The sequence below is a fragment of the Agelaius phoeniceus genome, chromosome 7, assembly GCF_051311805.1.
Source record: "Agelaius phoeniceus isolate bAgePho1 chromosome 7, bAgePho1.hap1, whole genome shotgun sequence".
Taxonomy (NCBI): domain Eukaryota; kingdom Metazoa; phylum Chordata; class Aves; order Passeriformes; family Icteridae; genus Agelaius; species Agelaius phoeniceus.
The window spans coordinates 50,348,089-50,364,744 of record NC_135271.1 but is presented as its reverse complement, the minus strand read 5'-3'; positions in this window follow the sequence as shown (position 1 = coordinate 50,364,744).

Below are 16,656 nucleotides of genomic sequence, written 5' to 3'. Positions count from 1 at the left end.
GGGGCTCGGGGGGCAGGACGGGCAGCGGGGACCGGGGAGCGCTGTCCCAGAGCCCGGGGCTGCTGCCAGCCTTGGGTCGGGGCGGCTCTCGGAGCCCCGCGGGGGCCGGGACCGGGATGCGCTCACCGGGGTCCCGCTCGTGCAGAGGGAGGGGGAACCCGAACTCTGCTGGTTCGGCCGGTGCGGACGGAGCTTCAGCCTCGGGAGCCAATATAACGCCCGCGGGAGGGGGAGCGAGCCACGACCGTGATCGGTTTTGCTCCTCTGTGCCGCACGTCCCGCGGTGTCCAAAACACCACGGACACGGGTGAGGGGCAGCCTCTTCCCGCAGCTGGCGGGCAGCATCCCGGGGTATGCTGTATCCCAGCCCGGTGCTGTATCCCAGCCCGGTGCTGCATCCCCGGTACCGCCTTCCCGTCCCGGTGCTGTACTCTCGTCCCGGTGCCGCAAGCCCATCCCGGTGCTGTAACCCCATCCCGGTGCTGTACTCTCGTCCCGGTGCCGCAAGCCCATCCCGGTGCTGTAACCCCATCCCGGTGCTGTAACCCCATCCCGGTGCCGCATCCCCATCCCGGTGCCGGTGCCACACGCCCATCCCGGGGTGCCGGGGTCTGCGATCCGCGGCTCTGCAGCCCCCGGTGCGGGCGAGCCCCGGGTACCCGGTTTGCCGGGGAAGGGGCTTCGCGGCTCGGCCAGGCGAAAAATCCCGAGAATGAAGAGTTGTAAGGAGGAATCAAAGTCGGTGCCGTGGCGGGCCCGTGCTGTGCGGGGACAAGGAGCGGGGCTGGGGCAGATGCGGGCGCTGCCCAACTCATCCCGAGCGGGGTCTGGAACTCGGGATCACCACGGGCACGGGGCTGGAGTAGCTGTGGCTTTAACCTAAACAGTGCACGTGGAATACGGGTATGCCCTAAATATATAGAGAGAATACAGACATTCCTTCAATACGTGTAAATAAATATGAAAGCGTAAATGTCTATGCTCTACAAGGGGTTTAAAATGCAAAAAGAAAGACAAAAACCCGTGTATAGAAAGAATTTAACAACTCGATCCCCCTCTAAATATCCCCCCAGCTGCTCCCAATCCCTCCCAGAAATCAGCTGCTCCCACCGCTCTAATCAGCGCCCTTTGCAGTAACTTTTCTAACAGGTTTAACCCTCTGCACCTGGGCAGAGCAGAATTTATCCTTCCCGGGCGGCCATTTCACACCTGCCGCGCCTTTTCCCCCGCAGTTCCGTTCCCCCTGGCCGTGTCCCGCTGCGGGAGGAGCGGAGGAGCCGAGGCTGGAGCGAGCGGCCCGGCCGGACACGGGCACCGAGGTGGGCTCGGGCAGGGGCAGGGCTGCAGAGCGGGGCACAGCCTCTCTGGGGGCTGCAGAGCGGGGCACGGCCTCTCTGGGGGCTGCAGAGCGGGGCACGGCCTCTCTGGGGGCTGCAGAGCGGGGCATGGCCTCTCTGGGGGCTGCAGAGCGGGGCATGGCCTCTCTGGGGGCTGCAGAGCGGGGCATGGCCTCTCTGGGAGCTGCAGAGCGGGGCACAGCCTCTCTGGGAGCTGCAGAGCGGGGCACAGCCTCCGTGCTCCCTGCTTTCCTGCCTTCCGCAGGCTCCGGCGAGGCAGGAGAGCGAGGGGGGAATGCTGAGCACTGTGCAGAGACGTTGGGAAAAACGCTCAGAGTGGGAGCTCAAGGCAGAATGTGGAGCTGGAGGAATGATTTTTTAACTGGTGGTATCAATGGGAGGATTTATTAAATGGTTTCACTTCTCCGGGCTCGCAATATTCCAGATCAATAGCTATCTTAATTATTTTAGCCGCGCGCTGCTGCTGGAATTTGTTACTGCTCGTTCTGCTGGGCTCGTGTGAGGAGCAGCCAGACCCATCCCGGTTTGTTCCCTCGGAATTCCAGCTTTTGTGGCTCCTTACCAACCCGCCGGGCTGATCGGAACCCAGCGTTCTGTTCTGCTCCCGCTGTTTTCCGTGGAGTTACTCCTCGGGTGCACCGAGGTGTAAGGGTGGAGTGCGTTCGCTTTGTCTGGAGGCCGCCCTGCCGCGCACACGGGAGGCTCCCTGCTCCTCTCAGGGCTGGCACCTTCCTCCTCCCGCTGTGCGCGGCTGAGGGGGCTGCACCAAGGCACAATTCTCCCAAACATGCCGAAATCTCCAAACCTGACAAGGGAACCGGGGCTGGGCTCAGGCCAGGTGCGTGCCGCTCGCCCCGCCTGTTGTGTTCCGCAGTCCCGGCCGCGTTTTCCGGCGGCTCTGGACGATGCAGCGATGCCCTGGGTGTGTTGAGCTCCGAGTGCCACCGAAGGGGGCTGCCAGAAATGCCAGCTGGAGCCTCGGGCCGGGCCGTGTGCGCTGCTCCTGCTCCCGGTGGGAGCCGTGCCGCTCTGGGAGCGCAGCCGGCAGCGCTCGCTCCCTGCCTCCTCATCCTCACCTGAGTATCCCTGCCTCCTCATCCTCACCTGCGCGTCCCTGTCTCCTCATCCTCACCTGCGTGTCCCTGTCTCCTCATCCTCACCTGCGTGTCCCTGCCTCACCATCCTCACCTGCGTGTCCCTGCCTCCCCATCCTCACCTGAGTGCCGGCAGGACTCGCGGCTGGGGCGGCCCGAGCTGGGAAATTCGTGTTTTATGTGATTTTACCCTCCTGGCTTTTCTGTAGCGGGAGAAATCCCCGGACTGGCTGCGTGCAAAATGCACCTCGGATGCACCTGTAGCTGATTTTTTATGTATAAGTAAACCCCGTGCTGCATAATCTGCACTTGTGAAACGTTAGCCCTGAGTAACCTCTGCAGCTGGGGATGGTGCAGAGGGAGATGTTGGTATTCATGAGTGTTTTGACATATTTGACATTTCCTATATGGTGTGCTTTCTCTGCTTTCCTGATTTCCTCCTGTCTCTGCTCCCCTGGTTGAGCAGTGAAGAGTTTCCCACTCTGGTGCTGTGGCACAATGTAGAGAAACTGGAGCTTTGTGGGTTTGGTTTTTTAAATTTCTTATTTAAAAGTATATGCCTATCAAAACAGTGGCATACCTGCATTCTGATGGGATTGTTGCATTTTATCAGGGCCAAATGCAGCGATGTCCCCGCAGGGGTGGCCAGGAGGGCTGGTTCAGACAAAAAGGTGATTTGTGCTCTGCTCCCAGGGCAGCCTGTCTGGGCTGCAGGTCCTGGGGAATGCCTGCATGGCTGGAGCTCCTGCAGCTGGGACAGGGACAGGTTTGGAGGGGTGGGACTCGGGCAGGGCAGCGCTGCTGGAGCCAGGAGGAGGCTTGGGCTGGCTCCAGCTCCTGCTCTTTGCTGCACCTGGGGCAGGTGCCAGGCCGAGGGACTCGGGGAAATCTGCTCTTGGAGCAGTGTGGCAGCACCTTTCATTGAACGGGCCTCTTGTCTAGCCACATGATTTCTGACTTTTATTCAAGTCTTTATGATTCTCTGTCAGAAACCAAACCTCCTCTGTAATTTTGGGACCACCATTAGGATGAGAATTTCCCATGGCAAACCTCAGGTGTTTTGGTCACTTCAGCCTTTCCTCCTCAGCTCCTCGTTTACAGCTGAGCTGCTTTGCTGAGGTGGAGGAGTTTAATTCAGGTGAATGTTCCCGCTGAGGAGAAGCGGTGTTGGGCCAGGTTTTGTGTGTGGGCCCTCAGCTTTTCTGTGCAACCCCCTTGGGGCTGGAGCTGGGGCCCTGCCCAGTGTGGGGTCACTGGGGTGGCTCTGGCAGGCTCTGGTTGTTCTGTGTGTGCTGGGCTGATGCTCTGGCTGAGTTAATGGCTTTGATAGGATGGCTCTGCTCTACAGCACTGGCAAACCCGGCTTTTCATGCCTGTTGTGTGCCTTACTGAAGGCACAGGGACTTGCACGTGTTAATAAACACCAAACAACGTTACTGAGCTCATTTTTCTTGGCTAATTTGGTTTGCTACGAAGAAAACCCCAAAGTTTTAATTATGATTTCATTTTAACGTTCCGTACAAATGCCACGGTGAGCTGCAGCACCCCAGCCAGAATTGCTGTGCCACAGGGACAACACAAGGAGCAAGAACCCTTTTCTGTGCTCTGCCACCCTGCAGAGCAGAGACACCCTGAGCTCCCCCAGTGCCCAGAGCGGCTCCCTGAGCCCCACAGGGGCAGGGGGCACCTCCTCTGGCCAGGCTTTGCAGCCCTGCCCTCCCACAGGATTGCTCTGAGCCTGGCTCTGCCCAGAGTGGCTCCCTGAGCCCCCACAGGGGCAAGGGGCACCGCCTCTGGCCAGGCTTTGCAGCCCTGCCCTCCTGCAGGATTGCTCTGAGCCTGGCTCTGCCCTGCCTCCCCTCTGCTCCCTCCCTGCTGCCCCATCCCTGCCAGGGCCCAGGCCAGGCTGGGAGGGTGGAATGGGGAAGGTCCCTCCCAACCGCAGCCACTCCGGGGTTTTGTGGTTCCTTCATGCTCCAGGTGCTCTCTGTAGGAGCTGTGCCCTTGTCCCGTGGCTGGGTGATTCTTGCAGAGCCGTTTGGGATGCTCAGCTGTGGCAGTTTTCCCTTGCTGTGTCAGAGATGGCAAACACGGGGGTGGGAGCAGGAACCTGCGGGGTCCATGGGTCAGGGCTGGCTGCTCCTGCCTCAGGGTGTTTGGGGTTTGTCCCTGCACTTAGGGAAGGTTCAGGGCTTCTGTTTCCAGAGCACAGCCTTTCCCTAAAGCTGCCTTTAAATGACTCTCATTGTACATTTTTTCCTATTTTTCTGTAAAATTGGGTATTTCCCTGGATGTGTCCAAAGAGCAGGGATGTGGTTTTGGAGTGATGTGATTTCCAGTAACTGATCATGAATTTTGCAGCCATTGGCATGTGAGTATGTGGCATCAACAAACTGCTGAAACTCAGGGCTGGTCAGCTCAGCATCACAACATTTTATAGAAATATTTGTAAAATGTAAATTATGGAGAGTCCCAAAGAACAGCACCCCAAATTCATATATTCATGATATTTATGCCATGAATAATCTCCTGTGTAGCAGAGAGCACAAAGAAGGACAATAAAACACACTTGGGCCCATTACAAATTAATTTCAAGTCACACGCTGATGTCTTTTCTCCTGAAAACCTCTGTAAAAAGGATTCTTTGTGCTAATTCCTGAAGATGAACCTTATAGAGCTAAAAGAATTGTTACATTTTTATTTCCTTGCATTTCCTGACACAAACAAATACAGTTCATGTGTTCACAATGCTTTCCTCATCTGTAAGTGGGCAGCAGGGCCACAATGAGAAATGCACGTTCCATAAAATACAGCTGGGTTAGAGTTGTATCTTTAATAGATTTGCAAACAAAATATGATTTAATGACAAAGTTACCAGGAGGAAGTCCCTGCTATTAGTGAGGTGATGCTAGAATGAATTCCAAAGCCCTGCTCTCTGCCTTTGGAGACGTTTCAGGGCAGAAAGCTGCAGGTTCAGGGAACCAGGGGCTGCAGAGAAACCTTTGGCACCGTAGTCCCAGGAGTGCCTGTGCCATGGAGAGCTGGAGCAGTTTCATTTTCTGCAGGGATCAGAGGCTGTACAGGCCCTGGGAGCACTCCCAGGTGTCTGAGCTGGGCTCTGTGCTTCCAGCAGGGAATCCTGGCTTTATGCATCCGGCCCCAGCTCCTTCCCAAGCTTATTAATGATATTTAATGGGGATTAACACTGTGGAGATCTTCCTTTAGGGAAAGGGAGAAGTAAAGCAGGAGCTGCCTGTTTTGGTGCAGGAGATGCCACGGCATGGCACCCTGAGCTCCAGGCTGAATTATAGCCCAGAGCTGGGAATGCAGGTGGGAGCAGGCTGGAAATCCCAGGGCAGGGTCCCACCAAATCCTCTCTGAAAAAGGAACTGAAAAGGGGGCACTTTTCTGACCCTGAGAGACCTCTGCAACCCCGCTGACAATGGGGAGCGGGGATGTGCTGGGGTGAGGCAGTGACTGCAGGACCAGGGCTGGGCAGCTCTGCTGAGCCTGGGCTGGGACAGGGGCAGTGTTCACTCTCCTGGTGAGCCCCCCTGGCCCTGCAGGATCAGCCTGGGCAGCTCTGCTGTGCCTGGGCTGGGACAGGGGCAGTGTTCACTCTCCTGGTGAGCCCCCCTGTCTCTCCTGGCCCTGCAGGACCAGGGCTGGGCAGCTCTGCTGTGCCTGGGCTGGACAGGGGCAGTGTTCACTCTCCTGGTGAGCCCCCCTGTCTGTCCTGGCCCTGCAGGATCCTTTCCTGCCTGCCTGCCCAAGCCAGGGGCTCTGGAGTGCAGCGAGGGTGACCCTGCCCTGCTGAGCTTGAGGGGACTTTGCCAAGTGCTTTTCCATGGGTTCTGCTCGGCCAACAGCTCTGTGTGCATGTTCCTCAGGATCTGATTGTCATGAGAAATGCCATTCAGGTGTGGCCACCTCTAGCTCATGGAGAGCACTTGCTGCCAAGTCCTGACCCCCTTGCAGAGCTGGTTTTTAAACTGAAGTGTTAATGTGGCTCTGAGCGTGCCGGAGCAGAAATGTAGGATTCTACTCTCTGAAAACACCCATTTTACTTGCTTGAGAAGACCTGTTCTCAAACCCCGCTCAAGCTGCAAACAGAAGTGATCCTGAGAGTCCTCCCAACCCCTCCTGGATGTCCCTCTGCTCCATAAATAACAACCAGCCCTCCCTGCCACCCCCTTTGGCATGGCTGGGAGCACCAAACAGCTGGGCTGCAAGGGTGTGCAAGGTGCAGGGCACGGCTGGGAGAGCCTGCTGCAGCCCTGAGTGCTGCATGGTGCAGGGCAGAGCCTGCTGCAGCCCTGAGTGCTGCATGGTGCAAGGCATGGTGGGCAGAGCCTGCTGCAGCCCTGAGTGCTGCATGGTGCATGGCAGAGCCTGCTGCAGCCCTGAGTGCTGCATGGTGGCTGGCAGGTCCTGCTGCAGCCCTGAGTACTGCATGGCTGGCAGGTCCTGCTGCAGCCCTGAGTGCTGCATGGTGGCTGGCAGGTCCTGCTGCAGCTCTGAGTGCTGCATGGTGCAGGGCACAGCATGGCTGGCAGGTCCTGCTGCAGCCCTGAGTGCTGCATGGTGGCTGGCAGGTCCTGCTGCAGCCCTGAGTGCTGCATGGTGGCTGGCAGAGCCTGCTGCAGCCCTGAGTGCTGCATGGTGCATGGCAGGTCCTGCTGCAGCCCTGAGTGCTGCATGGTGGCTGGCAGGTCCTGCTGCAGCCCTGAGTGCTGCATGGTGGCTGGCAGAGCCTGCTGCAGCCCTGAGTGCTGCATGGTGCAGGGCAGGTCCTGCTGCAGCCCTGAGTGCTGCATGGTGCAGGGCAGAGCCTGCTGCAGCCCTGAGTGCTGCATGGTGGCTGGCAGAGCCTGCTGCAGCACATGCACTGGGCTGGGCTCAGCCTGCAGCTCCTCAGCAGCAGTGGGATGTGCAGGTAAGGGATGAGTCCCTGTCTTTCTGTGCAGGTAGGGGGAGAGGGGATGAGCCTGCAGAACTGTCTCTGATGAGTGTGTTTTGCATAAACAGTCCTGGTAGGAGTAGTGGGGAAAAGGAGCAGTTGGGCATGTGAGAAGTGTTTCTTAATTAAGCGGGAGGAGTGTCCTGGAGCACTGAAAGCTGGTTTTTGTCAGGAAGGTGTTGGGAATGGCTCACTCCAGTGCTGGGTGCTCTGCTGGTCCCAAATTATGCCAGGTGCTCCAAGCCCTGCTCCCAGCACAGGGCCAGTGCCATCCTGCTGGGGTGGGACCCCATGGGCTGTCCCTGCCTCACCTGTGGGGCTCAGTCCGTGCTGGGCACCGAGGCCTGGGCTCAGGGTGAGGAGCCCCAGGGAGCAGGGCTGGAGCTCCCCCAGCCCCTGATGGGCATCCTGCCCCTTCGGGCAGTGCTCACGGCCCCCAGGTCTGTGGCAGGCAGTGCTGTGGGAGGATGATGCTGGGGAGGAAGGAAACTCCTGCCCAGGACAGAGCCCAGGACAGGCTGGGAGCCCCTCAGGGAGCTGGGGTGGCTCTGGCTGGCTCCTGCACTGCTCCCCTTGCTGTGTGCCCCCTGTGCCATCCCCTCTGCCCGGGGCTGTCTGCAGAGCTGCTGACCTTTGCAGCAGTGAGCTGCAGCCAGAGCTGCTGCAGGGTGCATGGCTGAGCTCCCTGTCCCTGCAGGATGCATGGCTGAGCTCCCTGTCCCTGCAGGATGCATGGCTGAGCCCCTGTCCCTGCAGGATGCATGGCTGAGCCCCCTGTCCCTGCAGGATGCATGGCTGAGGCCCCTGCAGGATGCATGGCTGAGCTCCCTGCAGGATGGATGCCTCAGCCCCCTGTCCCTGCAGGATGCATGGCTGAGCCCCTGTCCCTGCAGGATGCATGGCTGAGCCCCCTGTCCCTGCAGGATGCATGGCTGAGCCCCCTGTCCCTGCAGGATGCATGGCTGAGCCCCCTGTCCCTGCAGGATGCATGGCTGAGCCCCTGTCCCTGCAGGATGCATGGCTGAGCCCCTGTCCCTGCAGGATGCATGGCTGAGCCCCTGTCCCTGCAGGATGGATGGCTGAGCCCCCTGCAGGATGCATGGCTGAGCCCCCTGTCCCTGCAGGATGCATGGCTGAGCCCCCTGTCCCTGCAGGATGGATGCCTCTGCTCCCTGCCTCCCCAGCCCCTGGGCTGTTCTCTGCTTCCCCAGGTGAGGCTCAGTGGCAGATGTGACTTTGCTTGGCAGAAATGGCTCCAGGGTGAAGGCTGGGCTGGGCAGAGGCAGCAGATAAGGAAAATATCCCAAATAATCCCAGTCCCATCCCTCCTGCAGGGACAGACCAGCACCTGCTGTGCTGCCCAAAGTCTTTTCTCTGGAGAGGTAGGGAGGGGAAAAAAGCCTTTTCTGTGACTTACTGAGCTTTCCTGATTTTAACCAAGCAACTTAACTCTTGGATAAAGGGAATGCTCTCCCTCCAATTGTCTGAGTTTTAATTTTAGTTTTCCCTGCCATGGCAGGAGTTAGTCTCACATGTCAGAGGCTGTTTCCACAATTATGGTTTGCCTAATGGTCCTTTTGTTATAATTCATAGGCTAATAGAAGTCAGAGATGGAAAAGACCTGTTAGATTATGGAGTCAATGCCCTGCAAATGCAGGATATAATCTCCAGGATAGAGGATGTAGCGGGTATTATTAAACAGATTTTACACTTGATCTTAGCTAAATTATGGTTAGGAGTCATTGGATTCCTGAATGGTGAAATAACAATGGCTTAATTTCGGGTGTTGGGAGAGCACATCTGTATTTAAGTTTACCAGGTGGCATTTCTCTGCCTTGCCCCTAGATGTGCCTGATTTCCAAAGGGAAAAATAGAGATTCCCACCAGACAGTGGTGTGGGGAAAAATAAAATCCACCAAATATCTCCAAAAAAGCCCTTAAATTTTCCTGAGTTAGAGCAGTGCAAAATACCAACTTTTTAGGGGAAATGAAGCTGCAGAGGGAGAAAATCCTCATCAACGTTAAGTGTTGGCAGCAAATGTTTATGAAACCCAGCTGCTTTGGCTTTGGGGCTGAGCTGAGCTCTGAATGCCTCTGGATTTGGGCACAAGTGAACTCAAAATGTTAAAGGAGACTAAATAAAAAAAACCAACAAAACCCCCCCCAAAAAAAAAAAAAAAAAACAAAACCAAAAAAACCCAAAAAACAAAAAAAAAAAAAAACCCAAACAAAATTCCAAAAAATGCAGCTGCTCTGGGAATCCCAGCCCAGCCAGGAATTCCCAGTTCCCAATGTCCCATCCATGCCTGCCCTCTGGCACTGGGAGCCATTCCCTGGCTCCTGTCCCTCCATCCCTTGTCCCCAGTCCCTCTCCAGCTCTCCTGGAGCCCCTTCAGGCCCTGCCAGGGGCTCTGAGCTCTGCCTGGATCCTTCCCTTCTCCAGGGGAGCATTCCCAGCTCTCCCAGCCCTGCAGCAGCTCCAGAGCCTCCTCTGGCCTCTCTCCAACAGGTGAATTTCCTGTTTTTAGTTTAATTTCCACGTGGCTTTTTGGCAGATGAGCAGGATTGCCGTGCAGGTGGCCCTGCCCTGGCTGCAGCTCCTGCTGTGTCCCTCAGCCCTTCCCTCCCTTCCCTGAGGTGTTTGGATGAGGCTGGAGGTGTCACCCACCCTGGAGCCCGGATCTGTCACCTCTGGTGCATTCAATGTGTGTCCATCTGTCATTGGTGCCATGATCTGGTGTGAAACTGCCATGATCTGGTGTAAAACCCAGTGTGTGAGGCTGGGCTTTCATTCCCATCAGAGCCCTGAGCAGCGCTGGGGCTGTTCCAGGCAGCATCTCCCAGCTTTGGGATGGCAGGGGATTCACCCCACAGTTTGGGAGATGTTTGGGAAAAGGAGAGCTGGAGCAGGAAGGGCTCCTTGCGTTAAAAGGCTGCAGTTCATGGGGGGGAAAGGCTTTGTCCACCTGCTGAGCTGTAATTGCAAGGTAGGCAAGGTTTCCCCCAGGACAAAATGCAATTCCTCAGCTCTGGAAAACTTCCTCTGCTCCTGCAAGCTCCTCACTGGCAGGAGGAGAAAAACCCAATGGAGGCTCCTGCCCTGGGCTCCCCTTGGAAGGGGTGCCCAGATTTTTGGGGGTGCGTGTCACAGACATCTTTTATGGAAAATCCTTTCCTTAGGGATTTCTCCTCCTGAGAAGCTGAGAGGCCTCAGGAACAAAATGTACCCAATGGTTATCTGCTGCTGTGGGATGCAACAGGTGCAGCTGGGATTGGGCTCATGTGGTTGTTTCTAATTCATGGCCAATCACAGCCCAGCTGGCTCAGACTCTGAGCCACAAACCTTTGTTATCATTCTTTCCTTTTTCTTAGCCAGCCTTCTGATGGAATCCTTTCTTCTGTTCTTTTAGTATAGTTTTAATAAATATATATCATAAAATAATGAATCAGCCTTGTGAAACATGGAGTCAGATCCTCGTCTCTCCCCTCATCCTGGGACCCCTGGGAACACGGTCACAGGTGCCCAGTTTTTGGGGGTGCCAAGTTTTGGGGCTGCCCAGTTTTTGGGGGTGCTCAGTTTTGGGGCTGCCCAGTTTTGGGGGGTGCTCAGGTTTGGGGGTGCTCAGTTTTGGGCTGCCCAGTCTGATTACATGAAGTCGACCCCCAGCATCAATCTGACCTGGAGTTATTTTGGGTGCTGCTCTCATCTGCTCCTGCTATAATTAATTCCTTGTGTAATTGCTCTGTGAGGGAGTCTGGCCGCTCTGCTGGCGAAAACAGTCGTCATCAAATATGTGGGAAAAATTGGAACACAAACACGAGCCTTGCAAAGGCCGGGCAGTGAGCGCTGAGATTTTTCAGACGGAACTGGAGAAGCAGGAATTATTGCAGTAATAGTTTTTTTGTGCCTTCCAACCTTGTGCATCCTGAAATAGCGGCCTGGAACGCACTATTTACAGCATTTTTCTTCCTGGGAGCGTGGCTGCAGGAGCCCTGCTGAGCCCAGTGGCATTGTCTGGGAGTTATGCTGAGTACAAAGCCCATTGGATGCACTAAAATGCAACTTTTAGAGCAACACGTTGAAGCCTTTTCTCTCAGAAGGGAGCAGAGCTGTCGGTGCCCATGGCCAGGAGGTGCCTGGGCTCCAGGAGGGGCTGCTCCTGCCCTGGGGGAGCTGTCCCTGCTCAGGGCAGGGCTTGGGAACACAGGAGCTTTATGGTCCCTCCCAGCCCAGACCCCTCTGTGACACACAGAGCCTGGAGGCATTCTGAACTTTCGTGCTTGTGCTCCATGAAAATGTAAACTTTTCCTCCTGAGTGGATCAGAGCAAAACCAGAGGGGGTTTTTAGGGTGCCCCCACGATTTAGGCTGGATCAGTGCAAAACCTGAAGGGGTTTTAAGATGTCCCCACGATTTAGGCTGGATCAATGCAAAACCTGAAGGGGTTTTTAAGATGTCCCCGCGATTTAGGCTGGACAAATGCAAAAACAAAAGGGGTTTTAAGATGTCCCCATGATTTAGTCTGGATCAGAGCAACCAGAAGGGGTTTTAAGATGTCCCCACAATTTAGGCTGGATCAATGCAAAATCAGAAGGGGTTTTAGGATGCCCCCACGATTTAGGCTGGATCAGTGCAAAACCAGAAGGGGTTTTAAGATGTCCCCACAATTTAGGCCGGATCAGTGCAAAACTAGAAGAGGTTTTAAGATGTCCCCACAATTTAGGCTGGATGAATGCAAAACCAGAAGGGGTTTTAGGATGCCCCCACGATTTAGGCTGGATCAGTGCAAAACTAGAAGGGTTTTTAAGATGTCCCCACGATTTAGGCTGGATCAGAGCAAAATCAGAAGGGGTTTTAAGATGTCCCCACGATTTAGGCTTTCCCGTAGCTGCTGTGGGGTGTTTGGATTTCACACAGAGGGTTTGTTTGCAGTGCATTATTCCCCTGAAGGCAATGTGTGCTGCTGCCCGTTCCTGGTGTCCATCCCTGGCTCTGCAGGCACCGGGCAGAGGGAGCCCCGCCTGCCAGGAGCAGCGATTCTCCTGCTCCGTGCCGGCACACAGAGGGTGCAGCGCATCCCAGCACAGCCCCTGTGGCTGCCGGAGCCCCGAGCCCGCACGGTGCCCTTTACCTGTCACAGCACATCGGCTCTGAGCCGCTCCTGCAGCTCCACAGCACGTGGGAGAGCAGCCCCGGGGCACAGGAGCCGGGAAATGGGATGGGAATGGGATAGAAATGGGATGGGAATGGGATGTGTGTGTCCTGGGGACACGGACAGGAGGGCTGGGCACATAGAATGGGTCCCCTCCTCTGTGCTGGTGCTCACAGGGGTCCCAGGATGAGGGCAGAGACGAGGATCTGACTCCATGTTTCACAAGGCTGATTGATTATTTTATGATATATATTATATTAAAACTATACTAAAAGGATAGAAGAAAGGATTCCATCAGAAGGCTGGCTAAGAATAGAATAGGAAAGAATGATAACGAAGGCTTGTGGCTCAGCTCTCTGTCCAAGCCAGCTGGGCTGTGATTGGCCATTAATTAGAAACAACCCCATGAGCCCAATCCCAGCTGCACCTGTTGCATCCCACAGCAGCAGATAACCATTGGGTACATTTTGGGTACATTTTGTTCCTGAGGCCTCTCAGCTTCTCAGGAGGAAAAATCCCAAGGAAAGGATTTTCCATAAAAGATGTCTGTGACATCTCCTCTGCTGCCTCCCTCCTGGCACAGCCAAACCCACGCCCTAAATGCAATTAGGGACCTTGTTAATGGTCATTTCCCTGTTTGGTCCTCGAGAGTGGCACCCCCAGGGATGTGAGTGGGGATAAAGGACACGGGTGGTGGCGTCTGTGGGGTCTCAGACACCTCCAGAAGGACAGAGCCTCATCCTGGAGCTGATTTTGGAGGGAAAAAAACATATTAGGAAGTACTAAGAGCCCAAATTAACATTCTAGCTTGCAGTTTAATTGCATTTGTTAATAGCAATAGGGGCTTTTTTTTTAAACTTTTTTTAAAATGTAAACTTGAGGCCAAAAATCTGAGGAAAAAACTTCTAAAAAAATCAGCGTTTTCCTCACACACGTACCAGTATTGGGAGTGAAAGGCAGGATGAGTGCTCAGCGTGGGATATTTCCAAGTTCTCTGCTCCTTGCACATGGAGAGCAGTCAGGGCTGACCAAAAAAGTCCCCAGCACACTCTAGCTGCAGGTGCAGCACAGCTCTCCAGCCCTGTGCCTGTATGCTGTACTCGTGATGAAAACCCTCCTGTTTTCGGTGCCATAAGTGAGATCCTCGTCCTTTTCCACTGTTCACAGACAATTTCACAGCAGCAGTCGCTGCTCCCTGCAGAAGGCAGGGAAATCTGACTAATGAGAGATTCCAGTTCCAGGTTTGCACAGGGCAGCTGCTGGAAACATCCATGAGTCAAAGCCAGCCCGATGCAAATCACAGAGAACGCTCCTGAGGAGCTGAATTTGGGGTGCAGGGGCAGGAAGGGCTCTGCACAGACAGGGCTGGGGCTCAGGGCTTTGGAGGGAGATTCCTGTGCAACATTTCCATGGCACAGCCAGGGGAGCAGGGAGCTCAAACATTCCTGCACTGGCAAAGGCCTGGCCTGGCCACCTCCTTTAGCTCAGTAGAGAAGGACGGGGATTTGGAAAAGAGGCATTTATTGCTTTGGAGGGGATTCCTGGTGTTTGCTTGCTGGATTTTATGGGCACGGCCCCTTCCCACTGTCCCAGGCTGCTCCAAGCCCCGTCCAGCCTGGCCCTGGGCACCGCCAGGGATGCAGGGCAGCCACAGCTGGGACTCTGTCCGTGTGTCTGTCCTGTGGGGCCGTTCTGTCCGTGTGTCTGTCCTGTGGGGTCACTGTCCGTGTGTCTGTCCTGCAGGGCTGTTCTGTCTGTGTGTCTGTCCTGCAGGGTCACTCTGTCCATGTGTCTGTCCTGCAGGGCTGTTCTGTCTGTGTGTCTGTCCTGCAGGGTCACTCTGTCCGTGTGTCTGTCCTGCGGGGCTGCCCTGTCCGTGTGTCTGTCCTGTGGGGTCACTCTGTCCGTGTGTCTGTCCTGCGGGGCTGCCCTGTCTGTGTGTCTGTCCTGCGGGGTCACTCTGTCCATGTGTCTGTCCTGTGGGGCTGTTCTGTCCGTGTGTCTGTCCTGCAGGATTGCTCTGTTTGTGTGTCTGTCCTGCAGGGCTGCCCTGTCCGTGTGTCTGTCCTGTGGGGTCACTCTGTCCGTGTGTCTGTCCTGCAGGGTCACTCTGTCCGTGTGTCTGTCCTGTGGGGCTGCCCTGTCCGTGTGTCTGTCCTGCAGGGTCCCTCTGTCCGTGTGTCTGTCCTGCAGGGTCCCTCTGTCCGTGGGTCTGTCCTGCAGGGTTTGGAGCCCAGCTGAGCAGGCATGGAGCTCCCATTCCCAAAAGGCCCCTGCTCACTGTCCAGCAGAATGTGATGATTTACTTATTTATTTTTATGGACCAGGGACAGGAGCGCTCCAGCTCCTTGACCTCTTGGAATGGATTCTTTGCAGTGACCAGAGGAACTAAATACAAAGCCAGATGTGGATTAACGAGGCAGATCTGAGGCTCAGTTTTACACCAGCTGTTCACTCCAGCCCAGCCCATGGCAGAGCCACTCACCCCTTGGTCCCTCAGTGACTCCTGGCACCCTCAGTGCAGCCCCTGCCTGTCTGGGGCTTTTGGAGGAGCCTGGAAGGATCTGGCAGGATCTGGCAGGATGTGGCAGGATGTGGCTGTGCCCCAGGGCAGCTGCCCCTGTGCCTGTGCCCAGCTGGCGATGCTCAGCCTGGCTGGAGCACAGAGCTGCTCTCCTGGGTTTGGGGTGGCTACAGGCGCCCTGCAGCCCCCCAGGAGCAGTTCCAGCTCTGAGCACCTCGCTCCCCCTGCCAGAACACATTTCAGGCTGGTGCTCCATAAAAGATCATTTCTTTGCAGGCAGGATGAACGCATGGGATGAGAGCGGTCCATATGTATAACCCAGGCACGGTTATTCCTACCATTACAAGGAAGGGAGTGATAATTACCATGGCAATTTGCTTCTTTATGGATGAGATTTCTTCAAATAGATGCAGGAATATCTCCTCTCTGTCTCTGTGTCCTTATGTTTAGCTGTTCTCCGAGATAAAGGTTCCACGGCAAACATTTTAAGGAAATTGGAGGTGCTTACTGGAAAGCCTCCTCTTTAAAAATGTTATAACATTTTTCACTAGTCATAGAAGCAGCCAAAGAAAAAATTGTCCTTAAGAGCCCCCAAATCCTATTGCATGGCCAAGGCGCCTTTGGGAGGGAACCAAACGAGGGGAAAGTCTCCAAATGCATCACTGTCCCCTGGGCTGGCTGGAGTGACATGGGGCTGTCCCGAGGGGCATTCCCTGTTCCCTGCTGAGCTTCCAGGGTCATTCCCTGGGGCTGTTCCTCTCCTGGGCTCGGCTTGAACCTTCTCCTGGCCCCCTTGCCCCTGGCAGGGGCTGCCTTGGGCCCAGGTGGGTCCCTCAGTGTGATGGTGCTCACAGGGGTCCCAGGGTGAGGACAGAGACCAGGATCTGACTCCATGGTTCACAAGGCTGATTGATTATTTTATGATATATATTATATTAAAACTATACTAAAAGGATGGAAGAAAGGATTCCATCAGAAGGCTGGCTAAGAATAGAAAAAGAATGATCACAAATCTTGTGACTGACCAGAGAGTCCGAGCCAGCTGGGCTGTGATTGGCCATGAATTAGAAACAACCCCATGAGCCCAATCCAGATGCACCTGTTGCATCCCACAGCACAGATAACCATTGGGTACATTTTGTTCCTGTTGCATCCCACAGCACAGATAACCATTGGGTACATTTTGTTCCTGTTGCATCCCACAGCAGCAGATAACCATTGGGTACATTTTGTTCCTGAGGCCTCTCAGCTTCTCAGGAGGAGAAATCCCAAGGAAAAGATTTTCCATAAAAGATGCCTGCGACACCTCAGTGCCAGGGGCTCTTCAGTGGCTCCTCTGGATTTGCCTCCTGACCCAGCCACCGTCCCTCCTGGCCCCAAAGAACATCAATGCCAAGAGGAAAAGTCAGTTGTGCCCACACAGAGGTCAATGGGATGTGGAAGTGCTTATTTACCAGAAGAATTGATTCATCAAGTGAATTATTCAGTAAAGATGGCGAAATTAATTGAATCACATGTTTTAGCAAATGGGATCTGACTGGTTTTATTGTGTGTGTTCAGGGACCAGC